This window comes from Engystomops pustulosus, chromosome 8, assembly GCF_040894005.1.
Source record: "Engystomops pustulosus chromosome 8, aEngPut4.maternal, whole genome shotgun sequence".
NCBI lineage: Eukaryota > Metazoa > Chordata > Amphibia > Anura > Leptodactylidae > Engystomops > Engystomops pustulosus.
Window position 1 is genome coordinate 49,296,788 of NC_092418.1, and position 11,304 is coordinate 49,308,091.

Below are 11,304 nucleotides of genomic sequence, written 5' to 3' on the forward strand. Positions count from 1 at the left end.
ACTCTAGAAGTTTCTTGACCAGGGGTTTTGTTACTCCCACTGGTCAGGTGGTGGCTGCTCCTCCAATTACATCTCAGCTTACAGAAACAGAGTGTAACACATGTGATTGGCTGACACATATTACATCACAGGAAACAATTAACTCCTGCCTTACCAGGCAGGGTCTACCACTGCAGTGCTGATCTGTGTTATCTAGTGTTATGTAGTGACATGCTGTGAGGCTAATCATACCCTACACAGGCTGCAAGCTACATGGTGGGACGTATTTGCAAACACAGCTCTGCCTTGCATCGGCGAGGGTGTTGCATATATTTTGGTTGGTGTTATGCATATAAAGGTTATGTGGATAAGTATTTATATATATAATTGTGTTTTTTGCTCCTTCCTATACTTTTGCCAGTACCTAATATGGCCAGGTGTAACCTGATTCGGACTTCCGGTTCATGATGGCGCGCACAGGATTCGAGTGATAAGTCCTCCGGAACTTCGATTCCCCCCGGATAAGGGGGCGCGGTGACCGTGGTAATGCGCAGATACAGACACCTGACTGCATCCTGATAATTAGGTAACGTAGGCTACTATAGGCTCTTTTGGGTCACCTGGGCGCACCATATTGGGTATATATATTGAGTGCTAACCACACCATGGCACACCCCTGAGCAGAAGCGATGACGAAACGTATGTCAGGTGCTGTGGGGGTGGTCAAAAACTGCTCTTCAAATTTTTGTTACTATGCAACGCCTGGGTGGGTAATATTACAATCTATATTTGAAGTGTATATTCTGGTTTTGTGTACTTGTAACATCTGATAGTAGATGTATGTTATATTTAATTGTGAAGACCACCACCACACTGTCTTTGTGGATTTTATGTATGTTTCATTTTTTTTTTGATTGCCATATTATAAAAAAATAGAGATTGGAATAATTGTTTTAATATATTGGAGTTATGGTGTATTGTTGGTGGAACATTGATACTATGTACTAGTATTGGTATTTACACTCATCGGCCACTTTATTAGGTACACCTGTCCAACTGCTCGTTAACACTTAATTTCTAATCAGCCAATCACATGGCGGCAACTCAGTGCATTTAGGCATGTAGACATGATCAAGACAATCTCCTGCAGTTCAAACCGAGCATCAGTATGGGGAAGAAAGGTGATTTGAGTGCCTTTGAACGTGGCATGGTTGTTGGTGCCAGAAGGGCTGGTCTGAGTATTTCAGAAACTGCTGATCTACTGGGATTTTCACGCACAACCATCTCTAGGGTTTACAGAGAATGGTCCGAAAAAGAAAAAAAATCCAGTGAGCGGCAGGTCTGTGGGCGGAAATGCCTTGTTGATGCCAGAAGTCAGAGGAGAACGGGCAGACTGGTTCGAGCTGATAGAAAGGCAACAGTGACTCAAATCGCCACCCGTTACAACCAAGGTAGACAGAAGAGCATCTCTGAACGCACAGTACGTCGAACTTTGAGGCAGATGGGCTACAGCAGCAGAAGACCACACCGGGTGCCACTCCTTTCAGCTAAGAACAGGGAACTGAGGCTACAATTTGCACAAGCTCATCGAAATTGGACAGTAGAAGATTGGAAAAAACGTTGCCTGGTGTGATGAGTCTCGATTTCTACTGCGACATTCGGATGGTAGGGTCAGAATTTGGAGTCAACAACATGAAAGCATGGATCCATCCTGCTTAATATCAACGGTTCAGGCTGGTGGTGGTGGTGTCATGGTGTGGGGAATATTTTCTTGGCACTCTTTGGGCCCCTTGGTACCAATTGAGCATCGTTGCAACGCCACAGCCTGCCTGAGTATTGTTGCTGACCATGTCCATCCCTTTATGACCACAATGTACCCAACATCTGATGGCTACTTTCAGCAGGATAATGCGCCATGTCATAAAGCTGGAATCATCTCAGACTGGTTTCTTGAACATGACAATGAGTTCACTGTACTCAAATGGCCTCCACAGTAACCAAATCTCAATCCAATAGAGCATCTTTGGGATGTCGTGGAACAGGAGATTCGCATCATGGATGTGCAGCCGACAAATCTGCGGCAACTGTGTGATGCCATCATGTCAATATGGACCAAAATCTCTGAGGAATGCTTCCAGCACCTTGTTGAATCTATGCCACGAAGAATTGAGGCAGTTCTGAAGGCAAAAAGGGGTTCAACCCGTTACTAGCATGGTGTACCTAATAAAGTGGCCGGTGAGTGTATATTATAAATGTTAGTTTGGTTGATTTGACTATCTGTCTAAGTCCTCTTGCCCACAAGCAAATGCAGTCTGTGAAAATCGCTCTGTGCGCTGATGGGATTTCCTGACCAATACCTTGGATCACTGGAATGAACTTACATGCTGAGTTTATTACAGTGATCAAAGGTTACGGTTCTGGAGATCCCTGAGCAATTTTCACTGACCGCCTAAGGCCTCATTCTCACGGCCCTGTGGTCACTCATAGTTGATGCTGGGTCTAGTACACATGTGGGTGAAGAAGGGAGGGAAATTGAGTAATCCTCATCCTTCCCCATTTTATTGAAAGCCAATCAGCAGTGCGACAAGTTGGACTAGACAGGACACGTCCTATATTTTTCATCACAGCCGCTCAGTTTGGCCATAGTGTGGTGAAACACTGGGGCACATTTACTAAGGCCTTTGCGCCAGTTTTCTGGTGGACTTTGCACGTTCTTTCTAGTGGAAACTGCTTGCACAGGTAATTAAAAAGTGTCCGCATCACAAATGTGTCACACACAACCGTTTTGTGGCGCAGCTGCACTAGGCATCATGTGCCACAAATGTGGTGCACTCTCAGTTCAGGGAGTTCGAGATTTATGAAAAACGCCCGCCAGAATTCATGAATATGGCACACCCTTCACTATAAACAGAAAGGCCACACTTAGTGCAATTTGCACCATTCTTAGTAAATGTGCCCCACTGTGTCATCACCACACTGTGAACAGATGCCATAGACTTAGTAAATGTGCCCCACTGTGTCATCAATCACCACACTGTGAACAGATGCCATAGACTGAGGGCGCATTCACACGATGCGTTGCGTCACGTTGTGCATTGCATTTTTGACGCATTCCAGTGGCTTCAGCCTTTATAACATTACATTACGGTTACATTGTGTTTTAGCAGATGCAGTGGAAAAGCAATATAACCTTTGCATGTAATCGAGGCTGAAGCCAGTGGAATGCGTCAAAAACGCAACACACAACGCAAAGTGCAACATCCCCCACCGGGGCCTAGCCTTTTATTGGGGCCTGGAGGCAGCAGGGACCCAGAATACCAGAGTGGCTGGCGGTTGCGGCCTAGGCACGCTGATGTCACGGTGCTTGGTATGGGGACAGGAGGGCTGTCCTATAGCCTGGCAGTCTCCAGCGGGTGCTGTGTGCAAGAAATTAGATGAGGGAGTGGCTGTGGTACTGGTTCTCCCTGGGGCAACCCTTACAGTCTGTTGTATCAGTTCCTGTATGATAGATGGGGCGCCCTTGATGGTGATACAGCCGTAGCAGGGACCAGACGGCGATGTTGTGCATAAAAGTAACTTACAGTTCTTTAATCGAACCAGCAGCAGCAACAGGCCAAATGATTCTGTACAAAGGCAGATTACTGGAGTGATCTTAGAGAGGGAACCTCAGGAGTTGGGTCACCAGCCTGGATGCAGGTGCAGGCTGGGATGTAGCTGTGATACAAGTGATCTCAGCTCCTACCGCGTGAGACCGTCTGGAGGGGGAGAGCACGGAACTCGCTTCGCCTCAGAGTGGTAACTGTGCAGGACAAACTTTTCTCCAGCTCGAATCCAACAATGTTCAGACGGTATTCAGAGAAACTTTATCTTTATTTAATTCACATTAAAAGCACGCAAATACAATGTAAAATCCAAGACGTTTCAGACGCTTGGTGCGTCCTTAGTCATGGATAACAGAAATGATAAAATACATCAATTTATATCAGCTGGGACCAATGGTTCTCAAAATCACAGCCCATTCCGGTCAGTAGGAGGAGTGTATGGTCTGACCGGTTTAGTCAGCGTCACCAACCCCATGGCATGGGAGAAAAAGTTTGTCCTGCACAGTTACCACGCTGAGACGAAGCGAGTTCCGTGCTCTCCCCCTCCAGACGGTCTCATGCGGTAGGAGCTGAGATCACTTGTATCACTTTGGATTTCTTCGCTTTCTTGTGCTCCCGCGGAATAACCAATCCACAACCTTACATTGGGCATCACATCATTTTCGTTTCACATACTGTGAGCAGTTTCTATCATGGAACCTGACGACCGCACCCGACATGCCAAACTGAATCGTTCTTCGCGGATCATAATGTCACCACCCCACTACAAGTAAGTGTGGACTCATCGCTTAAATTACTGGAAAAACTCCAAATCCAGGAGACCAGGATTTGGTGGGATTTACCACATTGCAAACGTATACCACCAAACAAATGATACGCAGAGGGTTGTGTTTAAAAAAGATCCCTACTCATATTTATTGTAGTGAATTTATTACTGAATGGAATAACAAATTATTGGACTGTTCCTTTTCTCTAATGCAATTGATCATGAAATACGAGGAGGACAAACTAATTCAGATCCGAAAAGAAATTTCTGACATGCAGGACTCTCTTAAAAATGATCTCAATAACTTTGATGAAGCACTCAGCAAAATCAAAACCTCTGTGTCTAAAGTGGAAGACGAGAGCATGATCATTAAAAGAAAGAAATTCCAGAGGGATAACCTTTGATTATTCACAGAATCGAGTTTATGAGTGAGGGAGGTGGGAGCGTTTGCCCCAAAGACCCAAAAAAGACCAACAATTGTTCTAATTCCAGTGGTAATGTCTGTTTCACCTCATCCGATGTTGACTCTTCTGACGGAACTACGGATTTATCATCCATTGATACCCCGCAAAAAATCTTATTACAAGAAAAATAAAAGAGGCCACAAAAAAAATCCACATCGGAGCCTTCGGGTTAACAATCGTCAAAAAACTGAGAAGTGGATGCAAACACAAACATTGCGGATCCTGTAACAAGGAGCGAGCAACTCCGTGGATGTCTTGAACCTGTCTTCGCATGAACTTACAAAGGAACAGACTGAGGTACTTTCCATGGGTTTGAACTTTGTGCCGACTAACCAATTTAATCTTTTCTCCACACTATGTGACATTAACAAATTCATTCGTAATCTAACTGTTAAAAGACATTTTCTTTCTCTTCAGGATTGTAATAATGCAGGTACCGATGTTAACATGTCTACTGTTATGGCCACTAATAACAATATTTTTCGTGACTTTAATTTTCAAGAACAATCTTTAATCACTTGTTGAATCTTTAATCACTTGACACCTCTGACAATAGTCAGGAATGCACGATTCATCAATCTTGTGATCTTAGGGTTAGTAATCAACATTTTTATCCCTTAGAATCATGCACCCTGTCCATGGCTTTGTTCCAAAATAAGGTCATGCGTGAATTATGTGATCTACACAGGAGAATGGGTCCAACTCGCAATAAAAACTTGTCCGAGGGGCAGTCCCGCGCCCTGTGCGAACTAAAAAATCTTACAAATTTAGTTATCAAAATGTCGGACAAGGGCGGCACGGTAGTGCTCATGGACAAAGATATTTATTGCTCTTAGAATCTCACCATGCTCTCTGACTCTATGGTGTATCCGGAACTAACATCCAATCCCACCCCAATATTTAAACAAAAAATATTTCACATTATTGATGAGGGTCATACATTAGGTTTGATCACCTCCAAACAGAGGGACTATCTGCAGGTTCATAATCCGGTCATTCCCATCATTCATGGCTTACCCAAAACACACAAAGGGATTTTCCCACCCCCGGGTTTGGGTTCAGTGAGTTCAGTAAATGAGAGGCTTTGTGAATGGTTAGACGGCCTCCTCCAGCCTCTTGTAGTCAGAGTCCCCGGATACTTACAGGATTCATCGGATGTCTTACGGACACTTAACCAATATACCTGGGGTCCAGAACACACCTGGCTGGGCTGCGATGTCATCTCATTGTACACATCCATTCCCTACAACATTGCAATGAGAGCACTGGAATTTTATCTAAATACATAGAGCCAGTATACACCTGATTTAAAAGAGTTCATCTTGCAGGTCACATTTCACCTTATGTCACATAACTATTTCATGTTTTCTAACAAATTTTACCTGCAGGTACAAGGTGTACCTACGGGGGCAAAATACTCGCCCTCATTGGCTAACCTAGTCGTGTCATGGTGGGAATTACAGTATGTCTACGCTGAAGAAAACCCATTCTTGTCCAGCATTGAGTGGTATGGCAGGTACATCGATTATCTCCTCCTTATTTGGAGGGGCGATGTATCTGCCATACCCTCATTTGTGGAATACATTAACCACAACGACTATAACCTGCATTTTACACATTACTCCCATGCGTCGGAGGTCACATTTCTGGATCTCAGACTGCGAAACATACTTTAAAATCAATTTCAGTGGGGGAGATGATCCGTAGTAGAAGAAATTGCAGTCTAGACTTCTTAAGTGAGTCCGATAATCTCACATCCAGGGGTTACCCGGAGTGGTCACTTAACAGAGCTAAAAATATTGCACACAAAAAGGATCGCAATTCTTTATTGCACAAGAAATCTTCCCTTTCATATAATGATAATCAAAAAGATATACCGGTTCTTTCCTTGCAATATAGTTCTGAATTTTACAAGATCAAACACACAGTTCTTAAGTATCTTCCTATTTTATTTGATGATGATAAATTGGAAAACATACTCTGTGACGGGTGTAAAGTTGTTTCTAGAAGGGGTTGTACCCTTGGTAATATGTTGTCCCCCTCTATGGTCAAAGAAGATAAGAAACCACGTAATTGGTTGGATAATGTGGGGTTTTTCAGATGTGGCTCAAGACAATGTCGCTCATGTATTTTTATTACACCCACTAAATCCTTTAAGAACCCATCAGGCGACAAAATTTTCAATATCAGGCAACATCTCACCTGCAACAGTGTTGGTGTTGTTTATGTCATCCGCTGTACCTCATGTAACATGATGTATGTGGGTTGCACCACAAGAAAATTTAAAATCAGGTTGTTGGAGCACATCAATGATGTCACCGGTAGTCAGAATAGGAACATCAGTGGAGCGTCGGCTCACTTCCGTGACTTACATGACAGATCAGTTAACAATCTTACTGCCTTTATTATTGAAAAAACCTATGTACCTAAAAGGGGAGGAGACTTCTCTTGGACAGGGAAGCCGATTGGATCATGATCTTAAATACTGCATGACCTGTGTGCATGAACAGAAATGAATTAATATTACATTATCATTGACATGATCCAGTGGGCCTTTTGTCTGTCCTCCCTGTCTCCTCTTTGTTTACTTATGTCTCCTTTCTCCGCATATTACTATTTTTATACAGGCATTGTTACTGGACCTGTTATTTACCATGCTCACCTTATTGTATACGATTTTATTATGTACTTATTGTTTTTACTTTTTGGTTAAGCTTTTTGACCCGGTTTCTCATGATCGCTCCTTCCTAGAGGTTCCACTTCGCATTTGAACAGGTTTTTTCTTAAACCACTTACCTGGGCAAGTTATCCGGACTGCCTTCATAAATTTCCTGTTTGTCTTTTGCGTTAGTGTTGCCCTGGAAATACAGCGGTCACCTGACATGTTTAATCACGCCCCTTTTTCTCTCACATGACTTTTTTGCCAAGGGGTTGTTGACGCTGACAAAACCGGTCAGATCATACACTCCTCCTACTGACCGGAATGGGCTGTGACTTTGAGAACCATTGGTCCCAGCTGATATAAATTGATGTATTTTATCATTTCTGTTATCCATGACTAAGGATGCACTAAGCGTCTGAAACGCGTTGGATTTTACGATGTATGTGCCCAATTTTAATGTCAATTAAATAAAGATCAAGTTTATCTGAATACCGTCTGAACGTTGGTGGATTCGAGCTGGATAAAAAGTTTGTCCTGGGATGTAGCTGTGTCCAATGCTGGAAGCTGCAGCTTTAGTCCTGGATCTTCTCTGTGTCTGTGCTAGTGGTGCACTGACACTCTGTAGCTCTATAGTGAGAGCTGAGGCCTAGGAGGCCTGTAGTAAGAGCATGTGCTCCGAGGTGATGCTCCTCTGTCAGGAGCTAGGCCTAGAGACCTTGCTCCTCCCCTGACCAAGGGTTTTTGTTATTCCTTGGTCAGATGATCTCACTCTCCAATCACACTCCAGTTACAAAGTTGGAACATCATTGGATGACAGTATTCAAAAAGCTTAACCCCTGCCTGTCCAGGCAGAAACTACTGCTGCTAATTACTTCTAGATGTACCGAATGATACAGGGGGCTTATTCGCAAACACTCTCCCTTGCGCAGTGGCAGGGGTGTTGCACAAAGCATTGTGTGAATGTGCCCTGAAGGTAAGAAAGTTATGTAATTAGCTTGTTTCAGTTATTTAATTTTGTGTAACATAAACTTCTGTACAACTCACTTCAAGGTCATATAGTTAGATAGAGGTAATTAGCAGCGGTAGATTCTGTCTAAACAGGCAAGGGTTAATCTTATTTAATGTTATTAACCAATGATGTTCCATCTTTGCCAATGATGTTCCACCTTTGTTCATCATGCCACCTCCCATAGACATCTGATTGGCCGATCTGTACAGATCGGCCAATCGGTTTTCAGGTGGAAAGTTCAAATTAGTGATCAGAAAAGTCCTGGTAACAAGCTGGCAGACCCTCCAGAGACTTGGAAGACACAGTAGAGGACAAGACCGGAAGTGGTGCCACCATTCATCTGGATTGGCATTCAGGACTCCAACGCAGGATCTCACCAGTCTTCCAATTGAGGAACGGGGCATGGAGCTGGAGCCCAGGAAGACCCAGAAGGAGAGCTGATGTGGAGCGAGGCAGGACCTAGATGACCAAGTTTTCGTGATGTAGGGCTCCAACCTAAAGTCGGATAGGTTCCGTGCGGCGGTACCGGACCGGATCGGAAAGAAGCTGTCCGCTTACAGAGGAAATTACGAGGGGAGACTTGAGGGGGACCACTGGAATGTGATGCCGGGAGACCAGAGTGGCATCCACAAAGCTCCCCGCAGAACCGGAATCCAGGAATGCTGAGACTTGTACGGGAGCACCAGTGCCGACCATGAGGAGCACCGGAATAGTCAGATGTGGAGAAGCTGAATTCACACTAAGGGACGCCTCTCCCCGAAGCTCTAAGTGATGGAGTTTCCCGGACGTTGGGGATGCACTGGACAAGTCCTGATGAGGTGCTTGGGACTGGCACAGTACAGGCAGAGGTTTTCTTGGAAGAATCTGGATCACTCCCCAGGTGTAAGTCGAGGCTGAAACGAGCCAACCAAGGCAGACGTGGAAGCCGGACTAGAGGTAGCTTGTGCCGCAACTCTTCAGCTCATTCCACCGCAGGAAATGGTACTAGCCGACCTGGGACTGGATTCTAAGTGGCACCTCGTTTTCACCAGAGCCCGCCGCAAAGCGGGACAGGACAGAAATGGACTGGCACACAGGAACGCAGGAATCACAAAAACGCAGGAATCACAGGAACGCAGAAATCACAAGAACGCAGAAATCACAGGAGAGCTTTCTCTCCAGGGGAAGTTTGAAGATCCGGCAAGGGTGACAGGAAGAGGCAGGGATTTAAATCAGGCCAGCGCTAATTATCAGCACGCTTGCCCTTTAAATCTTAGTCAGCCGGCACGTGTGCGCCCTGGGAGACAGGGACACGTGTACCGAGCCGCGGGAGCAGCAGAGATCGCGCTGGAGCCAGGGGAGGTAGGCTGTGCCAGGTTCCAGGAGGTACATGGAGAGACACGGGTGCGCCCGCGATCTGAGACAGGGATTGCGGGAGCACCCATGACAACATGATGTTTGTAAAGTATAAGGACAAAAGGGATGTCCTTGTTCTGACCACCATTCATGGGGACTCCAGCACCCTCACCCCTGTACGAGGTACCACCACTGCTGCCCACAAGCCAGACTGCATCCTGGCTTGCAATAAATACATGGGTGGGGTTGATCTGTCAGATCAAGTGCTGAAGCCGTACAGTGCTCTACGGAAAACGAAGATATGGTATAAAAAGCTGTCCGTGTACATTGTACAGATGGCACTGTACAACTCTTACTTGCTGTTCCAGGCCATGCTGTATCATTCCTTCATTTTCAAGAGTCAGTGATTAAGGCATTGATATTTGGACAGAAAGGACAGGGCCACAGTACCGCTGGATTAGATGTCCCCCGTGTTGTGCCAGGGCAACATTTTCTCGGTGAAGTGCCCCAGACTGCATCTAAAGGAAGGACTTTGGGGGGTTGTTTCATCTTTTATCCCTTGTAGCTTAAAATTATTTGGGGTAAAAGTTACATTTTTGGGAAAATGTTAACCTTTTTCCTTTTTGGGATCTAACTGGATCATACACCTTTAAGGATACATACACATATTACACCTTGAAAAATTCTCCAAGGGTGTACTTTCCAAAATTGGTGTCATTTGTTGGGGTTCTCTTCTGTTTGGGTAACACTAGGGCTCTCCAAATGCACCCTGACCCATGTAAAAAAATTCTTGGTTCTAAGAGACACACATCCCTCGTTCCCTCTACTTTGTACCCATGTGGGGCAATTCTACATCCGGGAGAAATATTTTTACACATTTTGTGGGGTTGTTTCATCTTTTGACACTTGTGGCTTAGAATAATTTGGATTAAAGGGACTTTTTGGGGAAATTTTTCACCTTTTTCCTTTTTGGGGTCTAATTGGATCCTCCACCTTTAGGGGTATATACACATATTACACCTTGCTAAATTCTCCAAGGGGTGTACTTTCCAAAATGGTGTCACTTGCTTGGGTTCCCCTCTGTTTTGTATCACTAAGGCTCTCCAATTGTATCCTGACATATAAAAAGTATTTCAGCAAAATTTGTCCTTCAAAAACTGAACAGCGAGGTTTCCCTTCCCCCTGTGCCCATACAGCAGTGTAAAGTGACACAATGGGGGTCATTTACTAAGGCCCGAATCGCGTTTTTCCGTCGCATTACCCGAATATTTCCGATTTGCTCAGATTTTCCCTGAATTGCCCAGGGATTTTGGCGCACGCGATAAGATTGCATGCACGCGACGGAAATGGGGGGGGGGGGGGGCGTGGCCGTAAGAAAACACAACGGATTCGGAAGAACCGCCGTATTTACCTGCACCCAGCCCAGCGTAGGACGGTGAACTTCAGTGAACTCTGACGGAATTCAGTGCAGCAGCGACACCTAGTGG